This window comes from Phragmites australis, chromosome 20 (assembly GCF_958298935.1).
Source record: "Phragmites australis chromosome 20, lpPhrAust1.1, whole genome shotgun sequence".
Taxonomy (NCBI): domain Eukaryota; kingdom Viridiplantae; phylum Streptophyta; class Magnoliopsida; order Poales; family Poaceae; genus Phragmites; species Phragmites australis.
In genome coordinates, this window is record NC_084940.1 from 2646217 (window position 1) to 2670466 (window position 24250).

The following is a 24250-nucleotide window of genomic DNA, read 5'->3' on the forward strand; positions in this document are numbered from 1 at the left end:
GGGTTCTCGGGTAATCCTACCGCTCGAGCAAAGAGTGGTCGGGACCGCCTAATCCCCCGGGGCAGGCTGTCGGTGCTCGGTCTGGTCAGTCCTACTGCTTGGGCATGAGTGGTCGGGACCGCCTATCCCCTGGTTCCATTGCCGGGTTTGCCGTGCTCAGGTGCTAAAAAGACGACCTAGGGGCTAAAGTGCTCTCCACAAGGCTGACCCCGACTCGGTGAGTCAGTAAAATCTTATGAATTTCCATACGTAATATTCTATCATTCCCGAGTTATCCTCGGGACCCTCCTGTACTAATCCGTTCGGCGAGGCAATCTCCTCGCGCACAAAACCCCGCACTAGTGTTCGCTTTTCTAGAACAACAAAAATAAACAGCAGTCGGTGTACCGCGCAGGCGACGATCGCTAACCTAAGCCCTTTATGGTGAGCTGTGGTGCCCGGCCAGCATGGCAGTACCCCGAGCACTACCGAGCCTCTGGGGTTCTCGGGTAATCCTACCGCTTGAACAAAGAGTGGTCGGGACCGACTAGGCCTCAGGGGCGGGCTGTCGGTGCTCGGTCTGGTCAGTCCTTCCCTGGCCATACTATCCTTAGATGTTCCTCATGCTCTTCTTTGTTCTTGGAGTAAACCAGGATGTCATCAATAAATACCACGAAAAGCTTGTCCAAATACTCTATGAAGATCTTGTTCATCAGATACATGATGTGGGCTGGGGCATTGGTCAACCCCAAAGACATTACTGTGTACTCGTATAGACCATACCGAGTAACAAATGTCATCTTAGGAATATCTAAGGCGCGAATCTTCAGTTGATAGTACCCGGACCAAAGGTCAATTTTGGAGAACACACATGCTCCTTTTAATTGGTTAAATAGATCTTCAATGCGGGGTAAAGGATACTTGTTCTCGATTGTTACTTCATTCAGGGCTAGATAATCTAGACACATCCTTTGGGTTCCATCCTTCTTTAGTACGAAGATAACTGGGGCTCCCTAGGGCGAAGAACTGGGTGGATAAACCCTTTGTCTAGTAGCTCTTGGATTTGCTCCTTGAGCTCAGCTAACTGATTAGCATCCATTCTATATGGTCTCTTATATATAGGAGTCGTTGCAGGTACTAACTCAATGATGAACTCAATTTTGCGATCAGATGACATACCTAACAAATCCTCCGGGAAGACATATGGAAATTCACTGACCACTCTGCTATCTTCCACTACATTGGCCATGTTGAGACTGGCGTTGATAGCTGACTCTGTCGAGGCTTGGAATTCCACCTTAGTACCATCTGTGTGTGTCAATTGTTTTGACTTTGTAGCACATCCAATGATTCCATTATACTTGGTCAACCAGTCCATCCCCAGTATGGTATCAATACCCTTGGAATCCAGAATGATGAGGTTGGCAAGAAAATCTACCATCCTTATGCATATAATTATTTTAGGGCATCCATGCCTTGATTCCATTTCTCCTCCAGGAGAACTAACTAGCACCCGATTTTTTATTAATGCTCTTGGCAATTTGTTTGTATTCACAAAATGAGATGATACAAAAGAATGCGTAGCACCAGAGTTAAACAAAACTATAACAGGGTGAGAGTTTGCAGAAAACATACCCAACACTACATCAGGAGCATCATGGGCTTCTTCCACTGCAATGTGATTGACTCGATCATGCATCACATTCTGCTGAGGTTGCTGCTATTGATTGTTGTTGCCCTGGGCCTGTGCTTGGCCCTGCTGCTTCCTGGGACACTTGTTGGCAAGGTGCCCGAAGTTACCACAACTGAAACATGGGCCGATGTTGCCTGATCCTTGACCAGTGCGATTCTGTTGCTGGGGCTAGTTGTTGTTGGGTCGCTGCTGCTAAAAGTTGGGGCAAGACTGTTGTTGCTGCTGCTACGCTGGATGCACTGACGGCTTGTACGACCCTGCAACCTGATTAGGCATCTTCTGTGGTGGCCTCTGTTGCTGATTCTGCCCTCCATGGCGGAACATTGGACCTGTGGCAAGAGGGTTGAAGTGGGGATGGGTGTTGCTGCCAGAAAACTGACCTTGCAGACTGCGCTTGCGTTATTCTCCCAGATTCTGACACTTTTTCTCCATGATGAAAGCTCTATCCACCAGCTTTTGGAAACTGGGGTACTCATTGGTTGAGAGGGCATACTGTAAGACAGTGTTGAGACCCTCCATGAAACAATCTTGTTTCATTTCATCAGTATCCACATCATTGGGGGCATATCAGGAGAGCTGGGTGAACTTGGTGAGGTAATCCCTTACTGACATGGGTCCTTGCTTCAGACTGAGGAACTCCCTCCTCTTTAGCTTCACTTCACCTGCACGGACATGGTGTGCACGGAAGCTGTTACGGAATTCTACCCATGTGATCTTTTGGGGATCCTCATGAGCGGCAGTGTATGCTGTCCACCATTCCTGAGCTGGCCCAATAAGCTGAGGGGAAGTGAAAAGAACTCTTTCCCTTCCGGTACACTGAGCTATCTGCAGCTTGCTCTTAATGGTCTTCAACCAGTCATCAGCCTCCATAGGTTCAATTGCCTATGAGAAGGTGGGTGGCCGAGTACTCAAGAAAGTTTGGAGCCTGGACTACGGCTGCTGCGGTGGTGCTTGCTGGACTTGAGGTTGCTGGTTTATAGCCTGCACCAGACCTTGGAGTATCGTCATCACATGGTTAGCATCCATCAGAGGGGGCAGGGTGGAAGATCGTGCTGGTTGGCGTTGGTGTTGCTGTTGTTGCTGTTGTCGTTGTTGGTGGTGTTGGCACATCTGATGTTCACCATCTATTGGTAGCCAAGGTACGACCGGGGGAATATAAGAAAATAGCATGGGCGAAAAAACAAAACAAGAACAAAAAAGAACAGATATAGCACAAAGGAAATAAAGGGACTCCCAACTATTATTATATTTTTTAATTGATGTAATGTAGAGGGGAAACACCCACATCACACCAACATTCATGCAAAGATTCAACTCATTACAAGGTTGACACTACAGACACAAGCAACAAACACAAACTCGACAAATGACACAGACAACTGAAACAACAGGGACTAAATGATTTATTCAGCTAAGGACATCCTCCTAGCTCGACTCTATTCCTCGCCTGATGTGCCTGAAAGACCTGCTGCATCTGCCAGACGAAGCTTCTTGCACGATGGGGAACGGGGTGGTGCTGCCATGGGTGTCTCGGGAGCCTCCTCGGGGAACTGATCGGGGTCCTCTAGCAGAATCTGCAGCTCACGGATGCTCTGCTCCTGCTCTGCGTGACGCTGATGCATATCGTCCAGCTCGCCGAGGGCTCTATCGAGCTCGGCACTAAGGGCAACAGTGAGTGTAAGGAACCGTCCAAACAGTATTCTAATTAATTATCAGGAGGATCATTATTCATAATCCAACCTCAACGATTAACCAGAATCTTGTTCCGGTAGTCCCGGCACGTGTTTTGTGCCCAAGGATCGGAACACATGCCTCAAACATAGTACATCACAACAGAGCTTAATAAAGAGCAAGTAATAAATATTTATATTACAAAAATTAAGCATGCAACTGATTCCAACAATTTATAACAAAAAGCGAGCTAGGAGGAGATAAAAACCCCTCAACTCCTAACTATTCAAAGATCTACGCAGCGGAAAGAATAAACTAGACAACAAAAGAGAGTGGAGCCACATGCCCTTAGGCTCTACTCCAAAAGCTCGAGCTTCGGAGTAGGATGCACTACTCTTGCCCGCCACCCTGATCGGCAGGCACAAAGTAGCCAAACACCGCCTCTTCCTCACCAGCAGCACCTGAAACGTAGGCATGAGTACGAAGGGTACTCGCAAGACTTAAACCATATAGAGCACATAAACATAGCTCGACTCTAAGGATTATGCATTGAGCCATTAGCAAGGATAAAGCCACATGCTTATGTTAAACATAAGCGGTAAGCAATCTAGACATCTACGTGTGAGCAACTAACTTAACCAATAACATAATTCTACCCTGCATATACCAACTGAACATAAAGGTAACCGTAACCAACATAAACATAATACTAGAACCAACATGAGCATATATGTAACCAAGAACCAACTCGTCTATCTCCCACATAACCAACCACAACCACAATCGAAACTCTACAACCGGGTGCAAATGAAACAACAGTATGCTCATAACCGAGAGCTCGGCATTTCAAAATGTTTATACACCCTGCAGGGGATACTCCTGGACCCACACGATACGAGGACCATTCGGCTTGTGCCACCCGCTAAAGTGCACACAAGGGGCTACTCGTGACAACCTTTCCCAACCAGCCCCAACCGTTTGGATCATGCATCGCTCGGTGCGGCGGTACTAGAACTACTCCCGGAGCAAACTAGTACCGCTACAAACCCGCCCGCTCACACCGTCGATGTCCACGCCCAAAAAGCCACAGCTGCGAAGGTATTCGGCTCGTCTTACCATTAGATCGGCATGTGGTGAGTAAGGTAAGAGCTAAAGCCAACTACCCCGACGATCGACCTTAAACGATGCAAGCGGTCTACGGTGCCCAGGTTCCTCTCCCGGCCTGCCCCCAGGACTTTCATTCGGAGCAAACGTCACCCCTAACACCGCCCACATCTCATCTCATACTCACCATTCAACCAACCATCATCAACCCATATCCAACATTGTGATCATAACAAAATAAATAACGTCTATGCTCGCGAACAATAAAACCATTCACCGCTCGACTTCTACCGAAAGACCTATGCATTGTTAAGCATTTTTATTAATTTGTAATCTAGACAACAATATATTCAAGGCGACAAGGGTATGCATAAACAACATCTCAAGGTAGAGGATATGCAATTCAACATAGGATCTACCCATTTATACCCGACAATGACTCACTAAACATGCAAATATACACAAGCATAATTTATCAATTTTAGACTTCATTCAATTCGATTAAACAAGTGCAATATACAAACATAATAGGTTGCTTGCCTTGATGCACTGGTTCACAAAGGTGCGGTGCCTCGGGATCGACCTCGGTCTCCGAGATCGATGGATCGGCGTGCTCTAAGAAACATAACGCGTGCAATGATAAGCATAAATGAAATGCAACAATGTAAGCCACAAGGTGCAAACGATGAAATGCCATGAAAATATGCTCTAAAATGTAGGAAAATATTTTTACTAGCTAAAACAAGTAATAAGAAGACTAGCAATATTGGTTTCATCAATTTTGGACTTGTAAAGAATTAATGGTGAATTAATGAAGCTTAAGCCTAATTAATTAGCCTAAAAAGTTAATTAATTATTTTTAGGATGTAGATATTTTTAACAGGTAGAGGATGTTACAATGAAACCAACAAAATTAGTTTCATGATGTTTGGAGTTTGTATGAATTAATTATGAATTTTACAAGTTATCAATAGAGGAGAAAAATCCTCTGATGAATAGTGCATCCGGATACTCCGGTACCCAGAGACTCCGGGTGATTCTCCGGTAGTGCCTCTCTGTTATTTCTGGCTGGGGCTCGCTCGGAGACTCCGGACTAGTCCGAAAACTCCCGGTTAGGCCCAAAAACACCTGTTTTGACCCGAAAAATGCCCGGTTTGATTTGCGATCTTCTCCAATCCAAAAGGGAACATGTTTAAGCTAGTTCAAGAGCTCTAGAACTCACTTAACAACCTAGCAACTCCATTCCTAACTCAAATTCAACCAATTCCTCAATTTAGGGTTAAACTCATGAATTTCACTCTTTTGCGAAATTGACCAATCGAATCACGAATTCCTACCATGGGGAGCCTAAGGGACTTACCCACGGCACTTGTGAAGATTAGTGGCTGCCAGGTGATGAAGAAAATGGTGGGAAATCGAAGAATTATGGCGTTCTTCACTTTTCAACCCTAACACCAAAAGACATCCAAATCGGCTCAAATCCTTCGGGAATGAGCAAACAAATTGGAGGAATGGAATGCTTGTGAGCTTGTGATCATAATGGTACCACATACTCACGTCGAATCCTTCTCTTGAGCTCAGATTTTGGGAGAGAATGAGAGAGGATGTGAGAGGGAGAGAGAGCTCTTGCTCCCTTTGCCTTGGCTGGTGGGGAGCACGGGTGAGAGTGAGGAGGAGAGAGATAGGAGCAGGTGGGGCTGCTCCAAGGGACTGAGTGGGGTGGTTGACCCACATGTGGGGCCCACGTATTAGGGAAAAAGTCCGTTTTGACTGCGAATTCAATCCTTTTCTCTCCCGAATTCGATTCTCTCATCCGATTGACATGAAACGAATTGCGCTAGAGTTATGAAATAAAATTACACAAAATTAAACATAATGCTTAAGAAGCATAATTATGCATAATTATGTGATTATGAATTGGGACATGACAGTGAGGCAGACCTGCTCTCTCAAACGGAGATTTGACTCGTTGTTGACGGGCGCAAAGATGACCTCCAGACTGTCGGACGAGCGTTACGGGAACTTGCTGAACTAAGCGAGATGAATGGCCTGTCTGTTCTCCCTGCAGAGAATAGCTAGAGCCTGATGGGCGATGTCCTCGATCCCAACCTGGAAGGTAGCTCTGAGGGAGACGGCAGTGTGAACACGACGAACTTGGAGAAGACCGTCGTCGGTGGGATTCTCAAACATGGTCACCTCCACTGACCAGGAGTAACCACGGCCTCTAAGGGGAACTCTGACACCCTTGTAGAGTGGAGCGTCATGGTAGCCCAAACCCTGAAGCAGGTACCAAAGCGTGCGAGCGAAGTAGCCGGCGAGCTGTCCGTCGGAGTAGAACTCGACAGTGGGATGGTGCGCCCAGACAGCACCAGCGGGGATCTCCTGATCAGGAACCAACACACGCTTGCGCGAGGTGATCTAAAATTTTGAAGAAGGCAGAAAATTAGTAACAGTTTTATAAAGAGCAATAGATAGGGTAAGGAAAAACTGAAAGGGGAACAATTTTACAGAAGTAGTTTGTACAAACATAAGTCCTTAGTATGCCCTTTCTATCTAGGCTGTGTTCTACGGTCAACATGGCTCTAATATCACTTTTGTAACATCCAGTTTTAAAGTAACAAAATTGGACACAACATATGTATGCTAGGATCAAGTTTCATACATGCGTTTACATCATCGATTTATCATCACAGTGTCATTATTACAATAACATATTTAACTTAATACAAAAGGACCCGAGGGTCTAAAAGAAAATATAGTGGAACTAAAGATCTTCAGCGCCAACGGGCTTTCATCTTCCACAGGCATCAACCGGGGGCAATCCAGCCTAGAACAACAACTCCGGTTCGAAGTCATTTTCATCAAAGGTTGCAGCTTCATTGACGGCTTCTGAACAGTGGTAGAATGCAAGAGAAGGGACAACGGGTGTGAGTATAAAAATGTACTCCGCAAGTGTGGGAAAGACATACTATGGGGCTAAGTCAAGGAAAGGTTAGACACTAGTTAACTACACTAAGCAAGTATGACCTATGACTTCAACGACGGCATCCTATTTACTAAGTGAGGAGACACAACTATGACAAGGGGGAACAACTCATCGAATTCCATCCGACTATCAAGACTCATCAAGTAATTCCATTACCCGGCTACCCGACCAACTATACCAAAACCCTGATCCCAGCTGATCCTGAAGAAGTCCAAATCCGCTCATGTCTGTGAGCACGGCTAATCGACCAGATTGATACTCTGCAGAGTTTGCACAGCTTTCCCCACGAGTTGTGACTCCCATGTTGCTTCACACTTCCAGGGTGTGGAGTCGGGGTCTCACTACAAGGCCTTTACAAAGCTCCCACCAACTTTCAGGCACTCACTGAGCTTTCATTGCTAACAGACGATTACATCGCTGCAAAAGCCCCCTCTCAACCGTCCAACGGTGTCCATAGAGTTAGAGGGGTGGCTAATTAGTTGACCAAGACATACCCATATATGCCTCGTGGTTGTGCGGATTCACTTGGTTACATGTTCAAAACCAGTCCTTAGGACCCCACACAGGAAGCAACACCAGCCTACAATTCAACACCACCTCAAACCAACTATCATGTTAGAATCCCTATATCATGTTGCTACAAGATTACCATACCCATTTCTGGTTGCATATACATTAGTCAAGATTAACATTTTTCCCATCTATGACTGCACTAGCATGTACTACCTATTTTAACCCATGGTTAAACAACAGCGACATGGATTAATCATACAAAGCTAGTAAACCCTAACATAGGATTCTAATTTAGATAAGCACTCATAGAAGGAATAAAATAGCTACACATGAATCCTAAAATAGGGACAAAATATTCAAGGACACTAGACTTCAGATAAGGGTTGCTCAAAGTCTTCAAAAACTTGATCATGCAGATTTCCGAACTGCTCACCTCCTAATCGACGTACCAAAAAAAGCATACAATGGAAACTACTAAGAACAGTACACCATACAGTACTAAAACTAGATAAAAATAGAATAAAAAGATTCTACACGTCGCTGCGAATATTTGAGCGCAAAAATTGCCCAAATCGGAGTTACGAGCAAAAAGTTATAAGCTTTTGAAGTTCCAGAGGCTTATCTGCAAGTTTTACTTAATTTCTGAGAATAAACCGAATAAGTTTTATACTGAAAATCTTATTTATGATGCCATAAATCAAATACAGAATTATTTTTCAATTGGAAAACCGGTAGAAAAGGTTTATGGGCCCATGGACCATGGCCTGGAGGCCGGTCCATAGGTCCATGGTGGTCCGATTATGAATGGATAAAGGGTATGTGATTGGGGCCGTCGGGTTGAGATCGGGTGGCCGGGGTTCAATGGAGCTTGGACCGACAGCACAAACATGATGGTGGCCGGCCGAGGTCGGCGAAGGTGGTCGAAACTTCACCGAAACCTCGCAAACGGCCACGGATCACGACATGACAACTTGCAACGGAAAGAGGAGCTCACGGGGAGTCTCACTGCGGGCTTATCGCCGGTGGAGAGGGGCTGTGGGGGGGGGGGGGCAGCGACGGAGAGGAGTGGTCGGCGGCACTTGAGCTCAGGCGGTGACGCTCCAGGAGGTCGGGCGACGCTGAAAGGTGGTCGGGAAGCGACAGGACGGTCCTGCGACACCAAAGAGGGAAGAATCGTGACCAATGGTGGCTCAAACACGGAGAAATGTCACGGCGGCGGAGCTTTTATCTACGATGAAGAAGAAGTCGGTGTCGGGGACGAATCCGAGCGGGAAACTAAGGGGAAATGAGTGGAATGGGTGAGGAACGTCGCAAAGAAGGGGATGTGAGGCTTATATACTCGAGAGAGGGAGAGAAACGGTTGGATTCAAAGAGAAATGGCCGGCGGCTTTAATTCCATAAATGCATCAGTTTTCCACATTTGAGAGGGTTTATGGAGGGAAAAACGACCGGTAGCACGTGATTAAGGGGCGGGGATCACGGTTGTGGGGTTTAATTGGAGCGAAATGGCTCGAGGAGGTGGGATTTGAACCAGCGGTGGCGGAAATTCGGGGCGGATTAGGCAGGCGACGTAAGGAGGAAGAAAGTGAACCGGCGGCTCGGGCGGGCGGCTCGGTTGCACAGCTTGGAACGGCTCGGGCCCACGCGACAGCGAGAGAGGGCGGGGATGGGGTGACTCGACGCTGAGGCAGGCTGGCTCAGGCACGACCCAGCATGGGGAAAAGGAAGGGCGGCCCACGCAAGAAGAATGAAAGGGAGATGGGGAGAGAAGAAATGGGCTGGGGAAAAGGAGTCGGGCCGAGAGGCTTTATCAATTTTGAAATCCTTTTTCTTTTATGAATTTGAGCAATTTTTCAAAGAGGTTTTAAACGAGCGACTTCTATTGAACTTTTGCAAACATTTTTCAAGCATAAAAAACAATTGCAACTATGACAGCATGAATGCATCAAACTTATATAACCTATGTTAAATTCAAATTTAGAAATTAATTTCTTCTATTGAACAAAATTGCAACTCCTATTTCAAATTCTACCAAAATTTTAAACTATTGCAAAATTAAAATTTAGGGTGTTACACGAGTATGCTAATCAATTACCACACCGTGTGGCGAGTGAAGTAGATGGCATTAAAGATGCTGTTTGGAAGCTTCAAGGAGTCTTACAACTATACTCCGAGACTACTGCAGAAGATTGCCATGACGAATCTAGGGACTCAGTAGGCCATGGCGGATGAGCCAATCAAGCTAGAGTATGGGTCATACATACCACTGGTCGATACCTCATTAGGTTATTCTAGTCCTTTGGACAATGCATCAAAGCTTTCAGACATTGCAGGCTGGTTGTATGTGTAGATGCCACATTTCTGAGCGGTAAGTACCATCGTACCCTTATGACAGCGATAACGGCGGATGCAAATAATCAGATCATTCCTCTCACCTTGCAATAGTTGAGAGTGAGAACAATGATAGCTAGTTGTGGCTCCTCACTTTGGTAGGGACACGTGTCATGGGAAACAGGAAACGGGTTTGCATCATCTCAGACCGCAATAAGTGCCTTCTACAGGCGTTAGACGTGATGCATGATAGCAAAAATAACTCAATTTCATGGCCTGATGTCGAGAGAAGATGGTGCATGCGACATTTGGGAGCGAACCTATACACAAGGTATTGTAACAAGTCTCTGTAAAGATATTCAAAGGGTTGTATCTGCAGAACCAGCACGCAAAATTCAACGAGATATGAAGAGAGTTAAATGAGACCACTCGCAAGATGATGGTAGATCAACAAGCATAGAAGGACCATCTGCGAACGTAAATGGTTGGAGGACAAACTATCGTTAGTTGTTCACGTGCTACATTTAGCCAGTGGATAGCGAGAAAGCCAACAGAGCGTTGCACCCTAATCCATGATACTCACGGTGTCAGGTTAACACATAAAATTTAAATAATCATATTGTACCCTTTCTTATGCAAATAGGCATTCTAAAATTATTGTATCCCATATTAGGTACACCATCATGACAACGAGCATAGCGGAGGTGTTCAACAATTTTCTAAAGGGAGTACGGGGTCTTCCTTTGTGTGCCATCATTGAGCTCACATTCTATAGAACGATGAACTACTTTCGAGACCGTGGTGATGCTGCTATGAATTGCAGCACGTGGTTCACACCTAAGGTGGAGGAAATCATATCCAGAAGGAGGAACAATGCACACTTTCATCGGATGAGGATCTACGACCTGGCCAACAATGAATTCAAGGCCATGTGCCGTCATAGATATACTTCAGGGTATAACGCAGGGGACACCATACAACAATATCAACTTAGGCCTCACGAGGTGAAGTGCACATGCAATAAGTCAAAACTGCATCATATCCCATGCTCGCATGTCTTAGCCGGTGGCAGAGACATGGGCGACAATGATGGATTACAGTACATAGCATCGTACTTCATGATCGATGCATTGAAGAGCACATGGCTTCCAAAGATGCGGTCCTTCAACATTGGAAACAGTTACAAAGTGTCAAGAGGCATAAGTGAGTGCCTTATCCCCGAGCACGATGCACGGATCCTGGAAGGCATAGAGCCACAAGGCTGTAAGGTGACATGGATGAAGCAGATGCTGTTGATAGCCTATGCAAGTGCAAACTTTGCAAACAACATGGCCATGACAGGAGGACATGTCCGACCCGACGGTAACCTATCAGGGGACTATCGAACTGTAGTGTATTAGAGTTGTTGTATTTTAGTTTGTTGTTTGAAGTTATCTGCAATCATGGTTTGTATTCTAAATTATTATTCACCTATTAGTTGTACTACTTATTTTGTACTATATCGTTTGGTACTGACATCATATACGATGTTTTTTTATTGAACCATGAAGTTTGTTATTCACCTATTTATTGAACCATGAAGCTTGTAATATATTCTAATTTGTTATTCACATACTTATAAAGCTTGTAATATATTCTAATTTTTTTTCATGTACTTATTGAACCATGTAGCATAAAATCACTATCATGGCTCATGGTGGTCTTCCTGAGCTTCTTCAGCAGCGATATGACGAGAACCATATGGGACGGATGATTTTAACAGGGCAGCAGATACCATGATTATATGTGATTTTTAATTGCCACGATAATTTGTTACTAACTCAGTACATGTATTGGATACCTTTTGTAGTTGCTTCCGTTACGAGGATGGAGTGTCCACTCGATTAAGGAGTTAGACCCTCGATTCCATGAGCCACTTGCGCAAGCAGGACTACTATCTTTCGCTCTTATAATGGCCAGAGCTCCCATGGTGGGTGGTGGTAGGACATCTCTCCTGCCAATTGAGGAGCCAGTAGTCACAGGTTCCGTCAATCGGTGACGTCCTGAGACGCACACATTTCATTTTCCTTTTGGCGAAATGGCTGTAACATTGATGGACGTGGCCATGCTGACCGGGCTGCCAATCAGGGGTGCCCCGTTAGTTGTTTCGCAACCATCAAAAGAGTAGTGGAAGGGTTACGTTGAGGGCAGATAATTATTTATTATGTAATGCACTTCAAATATTGTAGTGCTATTCAAGCTTCATTGACCATCTGCATCTTGTAGGTTTAGTGTGCAATATGATAAGAAGGATATTGGCCTCTCCATGTCCTGGATTCGTAGGCTGGTATAGTTCGGTCCATGCCCACCAGATGCGGATGAGACTACAGTTTTACAGCACTATGAGGTGTATTTGTACGATGTTGGGAGGCATCATGTTCTACAACACGACATATGATTATATCGTCCCCCATATTGTATGGTTAGAGTCAGCTCGCGTCACATTCTTATGAGACGACATCTTACAGTTAGGAATCTGCTGTGCTGGCTGCCACGTACAGAGGATTGTGTGATGCAACCTAGCGATCAAAGAAAAAGGGATCAGTTACAGGTTTCCTACACCTCTTACAACTATAGAGCTGGGAGTACCTCCAGGTTTGTTGGTCTTGGGTGCTCAAGAGCTACTATCTAATCAGCATCTCCGATGGCATTGCAGATGACATGAGATCTATAATAGGGTATCAGTGGATGCATACCAGGCTGAGATGGAGTCAGCAGTAAGACCATGGTAGCTACTCCCGGTTATCAGTGATTTGGATGTCCTTAGCGTCGATCTCGTCAAGTGGAATCCATTACATATGGCACAAGTGGCCGAAATTGTGACTAGAGGGCTCATCGTATCATACTATTGGTGTGACTCAGACTTATGGATGGCTAAATGCTTCTTGTTGTATATGAACAATATGGAAGCATATTCTCCTGAGCATGTACAGAGGCAGTTCGGGTACCGACAGGTGATGCCAGTACCTCCCCCACGAGACACTGGTCGGGTGTACGAGTAAGTGTGTTATTGTAGGTAGCATTAGTACCTTTGTGATCCATGTTAAGAAACTATAACTGTTTCTATCACGTATAGGAGGAGCACACAGGGGTGCGGAGTCATGCGAGATTGGACATCCGTGAATGCCGAGCACCTACAGAGGTGAACGGAGTCAGCCACGGTGGATGTCATCATTTTTGCTGGACAATATGATGATGCCACATACTGGGAGTACCTTTCGTGGTACCGTTCGCGCACGCATGCCACCTTATTCAGTGGACTTGTACAGCCGGGCCCCAAACCCTTCCCCGATGATTGTGCCCGCCTTCTTCATGTTGTGATAATTGTTGCGGTACTTATAACAATTTTTATTGGTTAAACCTCTGTATTACTAACATTGCCCTTATCTTATACCAACCGAAGAGGCGTACAAGATGCATACGCAGGCGGAGCAAGCTTGTGGGAAAGCAAGCGGGTCATCAACACGGAGGGAACAGAACCCTCTCCGGGACTACATGAGGACAAGAGGATCCCACTTCCTATCCGCTATATGTGGTCTAGGTAGTTGTGCCCTGCGTTGGAGGGGGTATGGCCTACTAGACATAGACATGTCCTGTGGCTCCCACAACAGGTGCTCGTCCAGTGCTCGTGACAAACCCGTTCGGGCATAGTCGTGAGACGCACCTTCTGCTTCAGAGCATCGCAAGGAGTGCATGCAGGCTCCTGCGCCCGAGCAGTGTACACTAGGTTCACAGGCCCCGAAGTGGACACAACCTCCTCAAGCTATGCTGACACCTCCACCTACAGCATTGACTCGTCACGGGGACGTCGTTGACTGCACGCAGCAAACACCTGACTAGAGCGGCATGCATGAATTTGACTGGGCTGCTGCAATACAGGCCGCCAGTTTCACCGAGCTCCTCAACGCATAGTACTCCTAATATCCTGATGCACCTGGGGGTTCATATTAGTACTAGTAGGGCGAGCTTTCAGAACACCAGACTCCGTCAAAACACGTTCTAGGGGCGTCCACACTACCGCATGAGGATCCTTGCTCATGGCATATGCAGGGCAAAGTTAGTGGGGCAGGATACACATTCAGTGGGGGTCCCATAGGGCAGGATGATGATGATGACGAGTAATGGAACACGAGGCAAGGGTCAGCGCAAGCCGCTGGGATGAGGGTCACACACCCACTAGACGCGTACACTCCTAAGGATTACGTGCGGCGTCAGCGTCGTTGAGTTATTAGTGTAGTTGTTCGGTGCACTTGTACTTGTTAATAACACATGTATTATTGACTTTATTGTCGTAGTCATTCCTATTATGTATTATTCACTGTAGTGTTAATTTAATTATTTTTAATTTATGTAATGTTTGTCAAATAATTCAGGCACATAATTTATGTAATATTTGTCAAATAATGGTGATATTTAATACTTGTTTAATATTTCTTAAATAATCAGGGATTCGTCTTTTGGTACAAAGCCATAAAATTGCAATGAAGGACCAATAAATCTATGATGAGATCTTCGAATACAGGCTTTTCATAAACACCTATGTCGGTGATATGGGATCGGGGGGTCCCCGAGTCCCGAGGCCAGGATAGCGTAGTGCCACGTGGCCCCTTCCCAGTTCCGGGAGGGGGTGCTCGAGGCCAAGTACAGATGGTCCCCGAGGACCCCGAGTTCCCCGAGGACCCGAAGGAAGCCAGTTCCTGGAGTGGGCGCTCGGGGCCGGCAACAGCTGGCCCCCCGAGCACCCGTAGTTCCCTGAGGAACCGAAGAAGACAGTTCCGGGAGAGGGTGCTCGGGGCCATGAACAGTTGGCCCCCGAGCACCCGTAGTTCCCCGAGGACCCGAAGGAACCCGTTCTGGGAGGGGCACTCGAGGCCAGCGACAGCTGGCCCCCGAGGACCCCGAGGACCCGAGAAGACCAAGTTCCGGGAGAGAGCGCTCGGGGTCATGAACAGTGGTCCCCGAGCACCCATAGTTCCCCGAGGACCCGAGGAGACATAGTTCCGGGAGAGGGCGCTCGGGGCCGGGAACAGCTGGCCCCCAAGCACCCATACTTCCTCGAGGATCCGAGAAGACACAGTTCCGGGAGACGGTGCTCGGGGCCATGTACAGCTGGCCCCCGAGTACCCAGAGTTCCCCGAGGACCCAAGAAGCTCCTTGCCGGTGGACTCCGCAAGGGCACATCGGTGAGGTGTCAATCGGTGGGAGGCCCGATGCTGCATTTAATAAGGGGCGTGTACGGTCACAACCAACCACTCCCCTCCACGCCTGTCGTCAGTGCCTGCCACCGCCTGGCAGGAAGGCGTGGGCACATTTAATGCGTCAGGTCCCATCTCGTGTCCCCACGCGGGGCCCATAAAGGAGGTCGGCATGAAGATATCTGCGATGGGCTCAAGGCTTATCGCATGTCGCCCCGTTGTGTCAAGACGGTGTCAGACCAGCTCTGACCAGACGGGCGTGAGAACGTGCTCAGAAGGCCAGCCGGTGGGTGCCCATGCGCCTGCCATGGCTGGGACATGAAGACCGACAGGACCTTCCAGGGGCGCATTTTCAACCCTTTGTAACATCAAGCTGCAGCCCCATAATGGTTGCTTTCCATTTATGGCTCATAGGAACTTGTGCCCTCCTTTCTAGGCACGCCAAGCCCCCCAGCAGTATAAAAGGGGGGGAGCACTTCACGGAAAAGGGAGAAGCAAGGAACAAGTTGGAAAGACAGGGCTTGAGAGGGTCTTAGAAGAAAAAAGGGCGACTGGAGTCTGGAAAAGACTTAGGAGATAGACGAGCTGGAACAGCAGCTCCTTGTAACACTAGAGATCCAAAGAAAGGGATTACAAAACCTTGATAATGCACCACAAAACACACAGGAGTAGGGTATTACGCCTTCGTGCGGTCCGAACCTGTCTAAATCCTTTGTGCATTTACTGCATTTATGTAACACCCTGATTTTCAGAATTTACAACTTTTTAAAATTTTCCAAGATTATTGAATAGCTTCACCAGTAGAATAGGTTTAAAACCTATTTTCTTAATCAATCAATCAATATAGGTTAATATTTTGTGTGCATTGCATGCTGAGTTTTGTTAAGAGCCAGGTAAATGCATTAGAGTTCTTTTTCCTTTTCTTTCTCTTTGGTGTTTTGAGTGAAAAAGATTTTGAAAAGATTTTTACAAAACTCATTAGTGAATAAGTTAAGGATCTTAATGGTTGGAATTCAAAATCTTTGAATTCATCATCTATTCAATCTTTGATCATACCTGATCCTTCTCCAGGTCAATTCAAATCTTATTCAAATTCTTGTTTAAAGTCAACCTCTCCTCTTTCTCAAATTCTACCCAAATCCAAATTCAAATTCCTTATCTACTCCTATTCTTGTTCAACCTCATCCTTTTCGTTCCTCTCAAATTCACTCCAAACTCAATTCAAATTCAAACTCTATTTAAAATTTTATGCAAAAGTTTCTTTTCTAAACCCTAGATATACCTAAAGTGTCTTTGGGCTCAATCTTGCTCAAGTCCAAACCCTTAGCCAAATCTTCTAGAAGGCCCTACAAAGGATCCATGAAATCTGTAAATTTTCGCAGAGTCCTGGACAGCCTTATCTTTCTATGATGTTTTGGAGCTCAAAACGGCCTCAAATGCAAATCTTGACAATACCAAAGTTGTAGGTCTCATCGAGAGCTTCGATTTGAACCTATGGAAGTCACCTTTTGTATAATGGAGCTAGGAGTTATGGCCCCTGAAATCAGTGCTGTGCAGAGAAGTCCGAGTTCAAACAGTTTATCTTGTGGTGCATTTTTGGAAATCAAGATGGCATTTTCAGAAGTTCTAATGACTACCAAAGTTGTAGATCTTTTCGAGTACTACAATTTAGAATCAAGAAACATCCTATTTGGAGTCCAGACGATGGAGATATCATCCTCGGAATACAAAGATGCGAAAAAGGAAATCGTAACCGACTCGAACTCGAATCCGAATCGTGTTCGGTTTGGACTCCACCTCAACCAGCCGCCCCTAGCCCTTTATATATGAGTTGCACGCCCTCTCCTACCTCTATTCCATGCCCACAAACCCTAGAAGTCGCTGCTGCCCTGCCTGTGCGTCGCCGGAGCGCCGCCGTTCGCCGGAGCCGCCGCCGCCACCCGTGATGCGCTACGTCGTCTTCTCCGCGAATCCTCCTTCCTCGACCATCAAAGCAATGTGAGGACCCCTTCTTCTCCTCCCTTACTACTGTTTTAGCATCATACTAAGTCCCTAGCCAAGCCCTAGCCCCGGCCAAATCCCGATCTACGCCACCACGGTCGTTGCTGTCGCGGACAGCCTCGAGATAGCAGCGCTATAGCTAATTGGCATCGATGTTCCCGGCCAACTAGTGCACCGTTTGCCATGCCCTTTTACCAGCACATGTCCCATGATGTTCCCCACGCCCTCACCAACCGGTTCGGCCATTAGAGCAGCCAAACTACCGCAATCAATATCGACATAACTGCTATCCGGTTTTTGGACGCGTTCTGCACGCGCACCGGATTTGCATTCGCGTTCCCCGTCAATCCGAAAGCCGTATGGATGCACCAACCATGTCACGGCGTGTCCCATTGAGTCTTCTACGTTACCCTAGGAGCCCATCCCCGTTTGTGTAGCGACACAACCAAGACGCCATTGCCAACCACAGCATATCGCAGCCATCACCCGTTCCATCTATGCTGATCGTTCTTCCTCTCAGTGGATGATCTACCAAAACCCATGCCATAGCATTGTGTTCCCGGGTTATATGAATATCCTTGTTCAAACGGTTCCTCAAAATTCATAGCCAATCTCTGGAAACGCGAGCGTCTTCGTTGCAGCATCTGTTCGCGGTCATCACCAAACCTGGAAGCAGTCATCGCTGTTTTGCCGCTACCTCGGATGACCCCTTCCAAAACCAACCATACCGCTGAGTTAGTCTTTCCGCGTTCTACGCTATGCTTCCCTCGTTTCACTGAAACACCACTAAAGCCGACATCGATGTTTGTGGCCACGTGGCCAATCGTCATCTTCGACGAAACCCGAACCACCACCGCTACATAGAGTGACCAGTAGTATCCTTAACCTAGAAGCGCAATATTTGGTCCTTTTTGATCCATCATAGGTGATCGATACTAGATCTCAGCGTATCCCTTCTTTAATCCAAGACGGTACTTGCATAACATGCCAAGTCAGCACCACATCATTCTCCTTAGCTTAGACAGTGAAGTCTAGTCTGCCCTACACTTATTGAATCTTGCATAAGTATGTTGTCACGCCTGACACAGTGATTGTGCAATAAAGCCTTTTCCCATAGATAGTTTCGGAAAATCAGCATTTCCTTTTTAGTCTAATCCATCTCTCGAAAGCTGTTCTCTTTCATCTTAACTCCGATTTAGGCGATTCTTGCGTCTAAATGTTTCTAAAATCATGCCTATCCAACTATAGTGTTTTTTAAAGTGTTTTAATGATGTTGGTATGTTGTTCTTATTGTTTTCTTTGTGTTGTTTGTCGGTAGTTCTCGCGATTAGTTGATAACGTTCCAGAGCAGTTCAAGGGACTTCAAGACCAAGATTTCGACAACACTGAGCAGCATTGGGAAAAAGGCAAGTGTCCTTGATCATATTGAACCTATATTTTTAAATGTTTTATTTTACAAAATTGCATGCAATGTCTGTCAATATGATAGGTAGTTACCTATATTAGGGTTTTCCCTAGATTTTTCCTTATCATCCCTTGGAACCTAGATGGTTTATGGTTAGGTGTCTTTTATGGGTAGATTGCTTAGCCATGCTTTTGGGATATTGGGAAGTGTCATAATCTTGACTAATGAACATATGCAATATTGGTGGTTAATTTGTTAATCGTCTAGCAACATGGAACTTTAGGCCTTGAGCAAAGTGGTTTTGATGGTTGTCATGGTTATGATGTTGGTTTAGTGTTTGCTCAAGTAACCTAAGTAAGGACCTGTTCGTGGAGCGACAACCCAAGAAATATCGTACCAACCACGAGACCTGGTATGGGACAGGCCTAGCCTATTAATTAGTGAATTCCAGTTTTTGTGCGTGCCAAACAGAAGAGTGGATGTGTGGGGACGGCAAAGGCCAGAACCATTTGGTTAGTGGTATGAGATGTGTAGTGGAAGGGAAGGGTGAAAACTTCCCGGAGCTACAAGGCGCAAAAGAGGGATTCTGGGTGGTGTGATGCCACTTTGACGGCGGTGAAACCTAGCGGGCATGCACATACTGGATGAAACTTTGTAACGGCTTTGAAGTGACTTTCCGGGCGACACACCACTGGCGTGTGTTAAGTGTCTAGCTAACACGGTAACATGGAAATCATGACTTGTGGGGAAAGCTGGACAACCTCTGCAGAGTGTAAGAACTGTTATAACAGCCGTGCTCACGGTTATGAGAGACTTGGATCCTCACATGATTAGTGGATTGTGGTTATGAGTTTGGTTGTGGTTGTGGTTATGGTCCTGGTACATGGAGTACTAGATGGTTGTAGTTATGGTTCCGGTACATGGAGTACTAGATGGTTGTGGTTTTGGTTATAGTACAGGGAGTACTAGACGGTTATGGTATGCAAGGTGAGGAGCCTTGTATGCTGCGTGTTGGACTGTATGGGTTACTTTCATTTAATAATTGCTTAATGCTTTTGAGTCCAAATATGTTTTTATTACTCGCATTTACGTAAATATACCATGTGTTAGCCTATTCTTGATAAAAGCCTGCATATCATTATTTTTTCCACACTTGCTGAGCGCATCATGCTGCTGCTCAGTGAATGAAGATGTTGAAGACTATCAAGACGAGGTTGCAGCGTTCTCGGCGCGTGTCTCCCGGTCGGTTGCCTGCGGTGTTGTTGGGCACCAGTGCTTCTGTTCCGCTGCATATATCTTCATAGAAGATAATATATGTCAATTGATGTAAGGGTTTCACGTTTATTCTATAAAAGTATTGCTTTTGTTACTTCACCTGTGACGTTCTTATGTGTGTTGAATATCCTGGGCACACATAAGCCGCATCTGGTTTTGACCGTTAAAACCGGGTGTGACAATTTACTCCCACTAACCAATGACGATCGTTCGTCCCGCCTACATCTCACATATTCGCACCACCCACACACACAAGGCGGATCCAGAATCATCCCCGACCGAATCTCAAAGGGGGTCCCCCAGGATCCCTGCTCGCGGAGTTCATCCTCTGACAACCTACAATGATCCATATAGCACTTAATGACTCATTGCTAGTTGTGCGTGAAGAGAAAGATGATCCCTTAAAGAAGAGCAACCTAATCCAAGCCGTGACCAAAATTACATGCAAGACCCTTTTGTTCTGCATTAATCGCTTCGCTCTAACATATAACCACCGAGGACCTTAGGGCCCTCCGTCAACTATCGTCACGAGCTCCGGACCATGTTACCTCCATCAAACCTCATCGCCGCTGTCGGAGGATGAACTCCTATCGCAGGGATCCCGAGAGATCCCTTTTTAGAGATTCGGCCGGGGGGATGATCCTGGATAAGCTTGTTTGGAAAATAAGCGGGAACGGAAACAAATGCAGTGGCAGGTGGGAGATGATCGCCCTAGTGCGAGAAAAAACGGATGTACCGGGGTTTAGACAGGTTCGGGCCGCACGGAGGCGTAACACCCTACTCCTGTGTGAGTGCTATATTTATCCTTGAAGGGAATTCTTCAAGGATGTATCTGGTTACAGGGGAGAACTGTTTACAGAGAACTTGAGGCTCTCGTGTTCTAGCTCGGCTTGAGCTGGTTCAAGCGTGGGCGTTGTCGGGCTTTTCTTTGTCTTGTTCTTCGGTCTGTGCCTCTAGAGAGCTTCCTCTTTTCTTTTCTTCACCTTTTTTGCGCGCCTTTTACGTGTTCTTCATCCTTTCCTTTTATAGGCGCGCCGACCTCAACATATCCTGAATGGGAAAGAGGGGGTACGAGTGCCAAGGCGCCACGGAGAAAGGTATCGTCATTCCGTCTTGGCGAAGTGACAGGGGCGGTGGAAAAATGCGGCGCGCATCCGACCACCCGCCATTGTGGAGGCCCTTCGGCGCCATTGAGGGGGCCCACCGGGCAGCCTCAGAGGTGCCCGGTGCGCCCTCCCTGTCTTGTTCTTCTGCCAGGGCAGGGTGGCAGGCGGAGCGCTTCGATTCTGGCAACGTTATCCCGAGGCACCCGGGTGAAACGGGACAGGACCCGTGCATTTAATGGACCCACGCCCCCCTGCCAGTGCATGGCAGGGTCTGACACTGGGGCGTGGGCAGCTGAGAATGTCAGGATGTCAGGATGTCAGGCCGCGCGTGCCCATTAAATGCGGTATTGGGCCTTTGACTGGCTGACACCCCGACGATGGGACTCTTCGAGTCGTCGGACGACCTTGCGCGAACCTTCAGGGAAACGAGTCCTCGGGGGCTGCCACGTGCAGCCCCGAGCACTCTCTCCCGAGCACTTCGGTGGGACCTTCGGGGCACCGAGTCCTCGGGGGCTACCACGTGCAGCCCCGAGCACTCTCTCCCGAGCACTTCGGTGGGACCTTCGGGGCACCGAGTCCTCGGGGGCTGCCACGTGCAGCCCCGAGCACTCTCTCCCGAGCACTTGGTGGGACCTTCGGGGAACCGAGTCCTCGGGGGCTGCCACGTGCAGCCCCGAGCACTCTCTCCCGAGCACTTCGGTGGGACCTTCGGGGAACCGAGTCCTCGGGGGCTGCCACGTGCAGCCCCCAGCACTCTCTCCCGAGCACTTCCTTCCCGGTATTTGGGCTCTGCGGATCATCGGGGAACTAGGGTGCTCGGGAACCAGAGGCGGCGGCCCCGAGCACCTTCTCCCAGAACTTAGCTTGTTCTTATCTTGCAGGGTGGACCTCGCGGGATGGTGACGCGTGGCGGATGGCCGGCCCGGTCTCGGGACTCAGGGACCCCTGGTTCCTGATACACCGACAGTAGCCCCCGGGCCCATTGGTAGGCGACGGGACGGAGACGGCGGATGGGCCCTTCGTCGCGGCCGAGGCCGATGCTGGTGCAGACGCCATGCGTCAGGCTTTCGAGAGGTGGTCTTTACGGACCCAGACCTCAAGTACCCCCCAACGGAAAAATGAATGGACGCGTGTCCACACAACTTTCGAAGGGTATGATGACCGTACGGACGGCACGCGCGGTCGCCGCGCGGATCGAGGAAAATACGCCTGGCAGCCGCTGACATTGCGCGATCGGCGGGAGATTCGCCTGACGGTTGCGCCGATCGAGACGACGCTTCGCCGAGCGAACCATTTGGGCGGCAGTTTTTGAACGTTGAGATATAAAAGGGGGAATGGATCGGTCCGTTCCCCTCTTTACGCTTTCTTGCGCTTGTGCTCTTGCTTTCCTTGCGCTCCGAAGCCCTTAGGAGACTCCCAGGCGACCGGAGCGTTCTCCCTTCTCTCTCTCTTCACCACCAAAACACCTTCCATCTTTGCCGAGATGACGAGGGTTGGAGGAGGACGCCGGGACAAGGCTTCGGACAGCATCTTGCCGGAGTCTCGTCTGAGGAACGAGGAGGCGGCGAACAAAATCAGGAAGCTGCTGGTGCCGGAGGGGCAAGAAGGTGCTGTGGCGGTGAGGCCGGCGAGCCTGACGCCGGCGACGACCGTCCCTGGGCGGACCGTCCTCTTCACTTCCTTCGTGGCGGCGGGGTTGGTGCCGCCGTTCTCCGCCTTCTTTCTGCAAGTGCTGGAGACGTACGGTATTCAACTAGTGCACCTAAGCCCCAACTCCGTGGTGGTGTTGGCGACTTTCGCGCATCTCTGCGAAATGTTCGTGGGGGTGTTGCCGTCGGCGACGCTGCTTCGCCATTTTTTCGTCCTTCGGCCGGTGGGAAAGAAGAGGGGGCACTCCACGGCGGACGTCGCGGGGTGCTGCAACCTTCGGCTCCGGGACGGCCTGGGGGATCGTTACATTCCCCAGGTGCTGCGCAGCAAGTGGGAGGAGTGGCGACGGGACTGGTTCTTCGTCGACGTCGACCCCCATGAGCGCCTCGAGCTGCCGGAGGCGGCGGCGGAACCTCGGCGATCGACGTGGGAGGCGCCGCCGCCGGAAGACGCGAGGCTGAAGCCGGTGCTGGAGCGCATCCTGGAATTGCGCGAGTCCGGGTTGACCTCCGTCATGGTGGTCGTGGACTTCCTGCGCCGTCGGCTGGCGCCCTTGCGAGAGCGGGCCCGGCCAAGCTGGTTTTATACCGGGCCGGAGGACATCACCAGGACCCAGATCGGCGCGAGCTTGGATCTGGGGCAGGCGGAACTGCGGGGGATGACAAGGGTGATCACCGGAATGGAGGACATGAGCCGGACAGAGCTCCCGTGGCCGGAGATGGCGCTCTGCGCCAACCCTAACCGGGTGGCCATCATGGCGGGGCTGCCGGAGTTTGATGCCCAGGGGCTCGTGGACCGGCCTAGAAGCCGGAGTCCCGAGGCCTCCGAACTCCCCGGGCTAGAGGAGCTCCTGGGCGAGGAGACTACTGGTAGCTCGGCGCGGGCTGGAGACGGGGCCGCCGCAAGCAGCAGCCACCGTGTCAGAGAGGAGGGCGCCACTGAAGTCGTCGAGGAGGTGGTGCCGGGAGATCGGGGAAAGCGTCCCCGGGCCCTGATCTTGGTGCCGGACTCTCCGCCGTCGCCAACGGCAGCGGCGGTATTTCCGGTGGTGGAGCCGCGGCTGGTGCGGATGGGGCCCGCACCGGCGCCCGCGACCCGCATGACGGCACCCGAGGCCCGCACGACGGCGCCCGAGGCCTGCGCGGCGGCACCCGAGGCCCGCACGACGGTGCCCGAGGCCCGCGCAGCGGTTCAGGCGAGCCCCCAGCGGAAGAGGCAGCGGGAGGAGTCCGAACCGACGGCACCGGACCCGGACATCAGGCTCCCAGCGGCCAAATGGCGATATCGGTGAGTCTTCTTTCT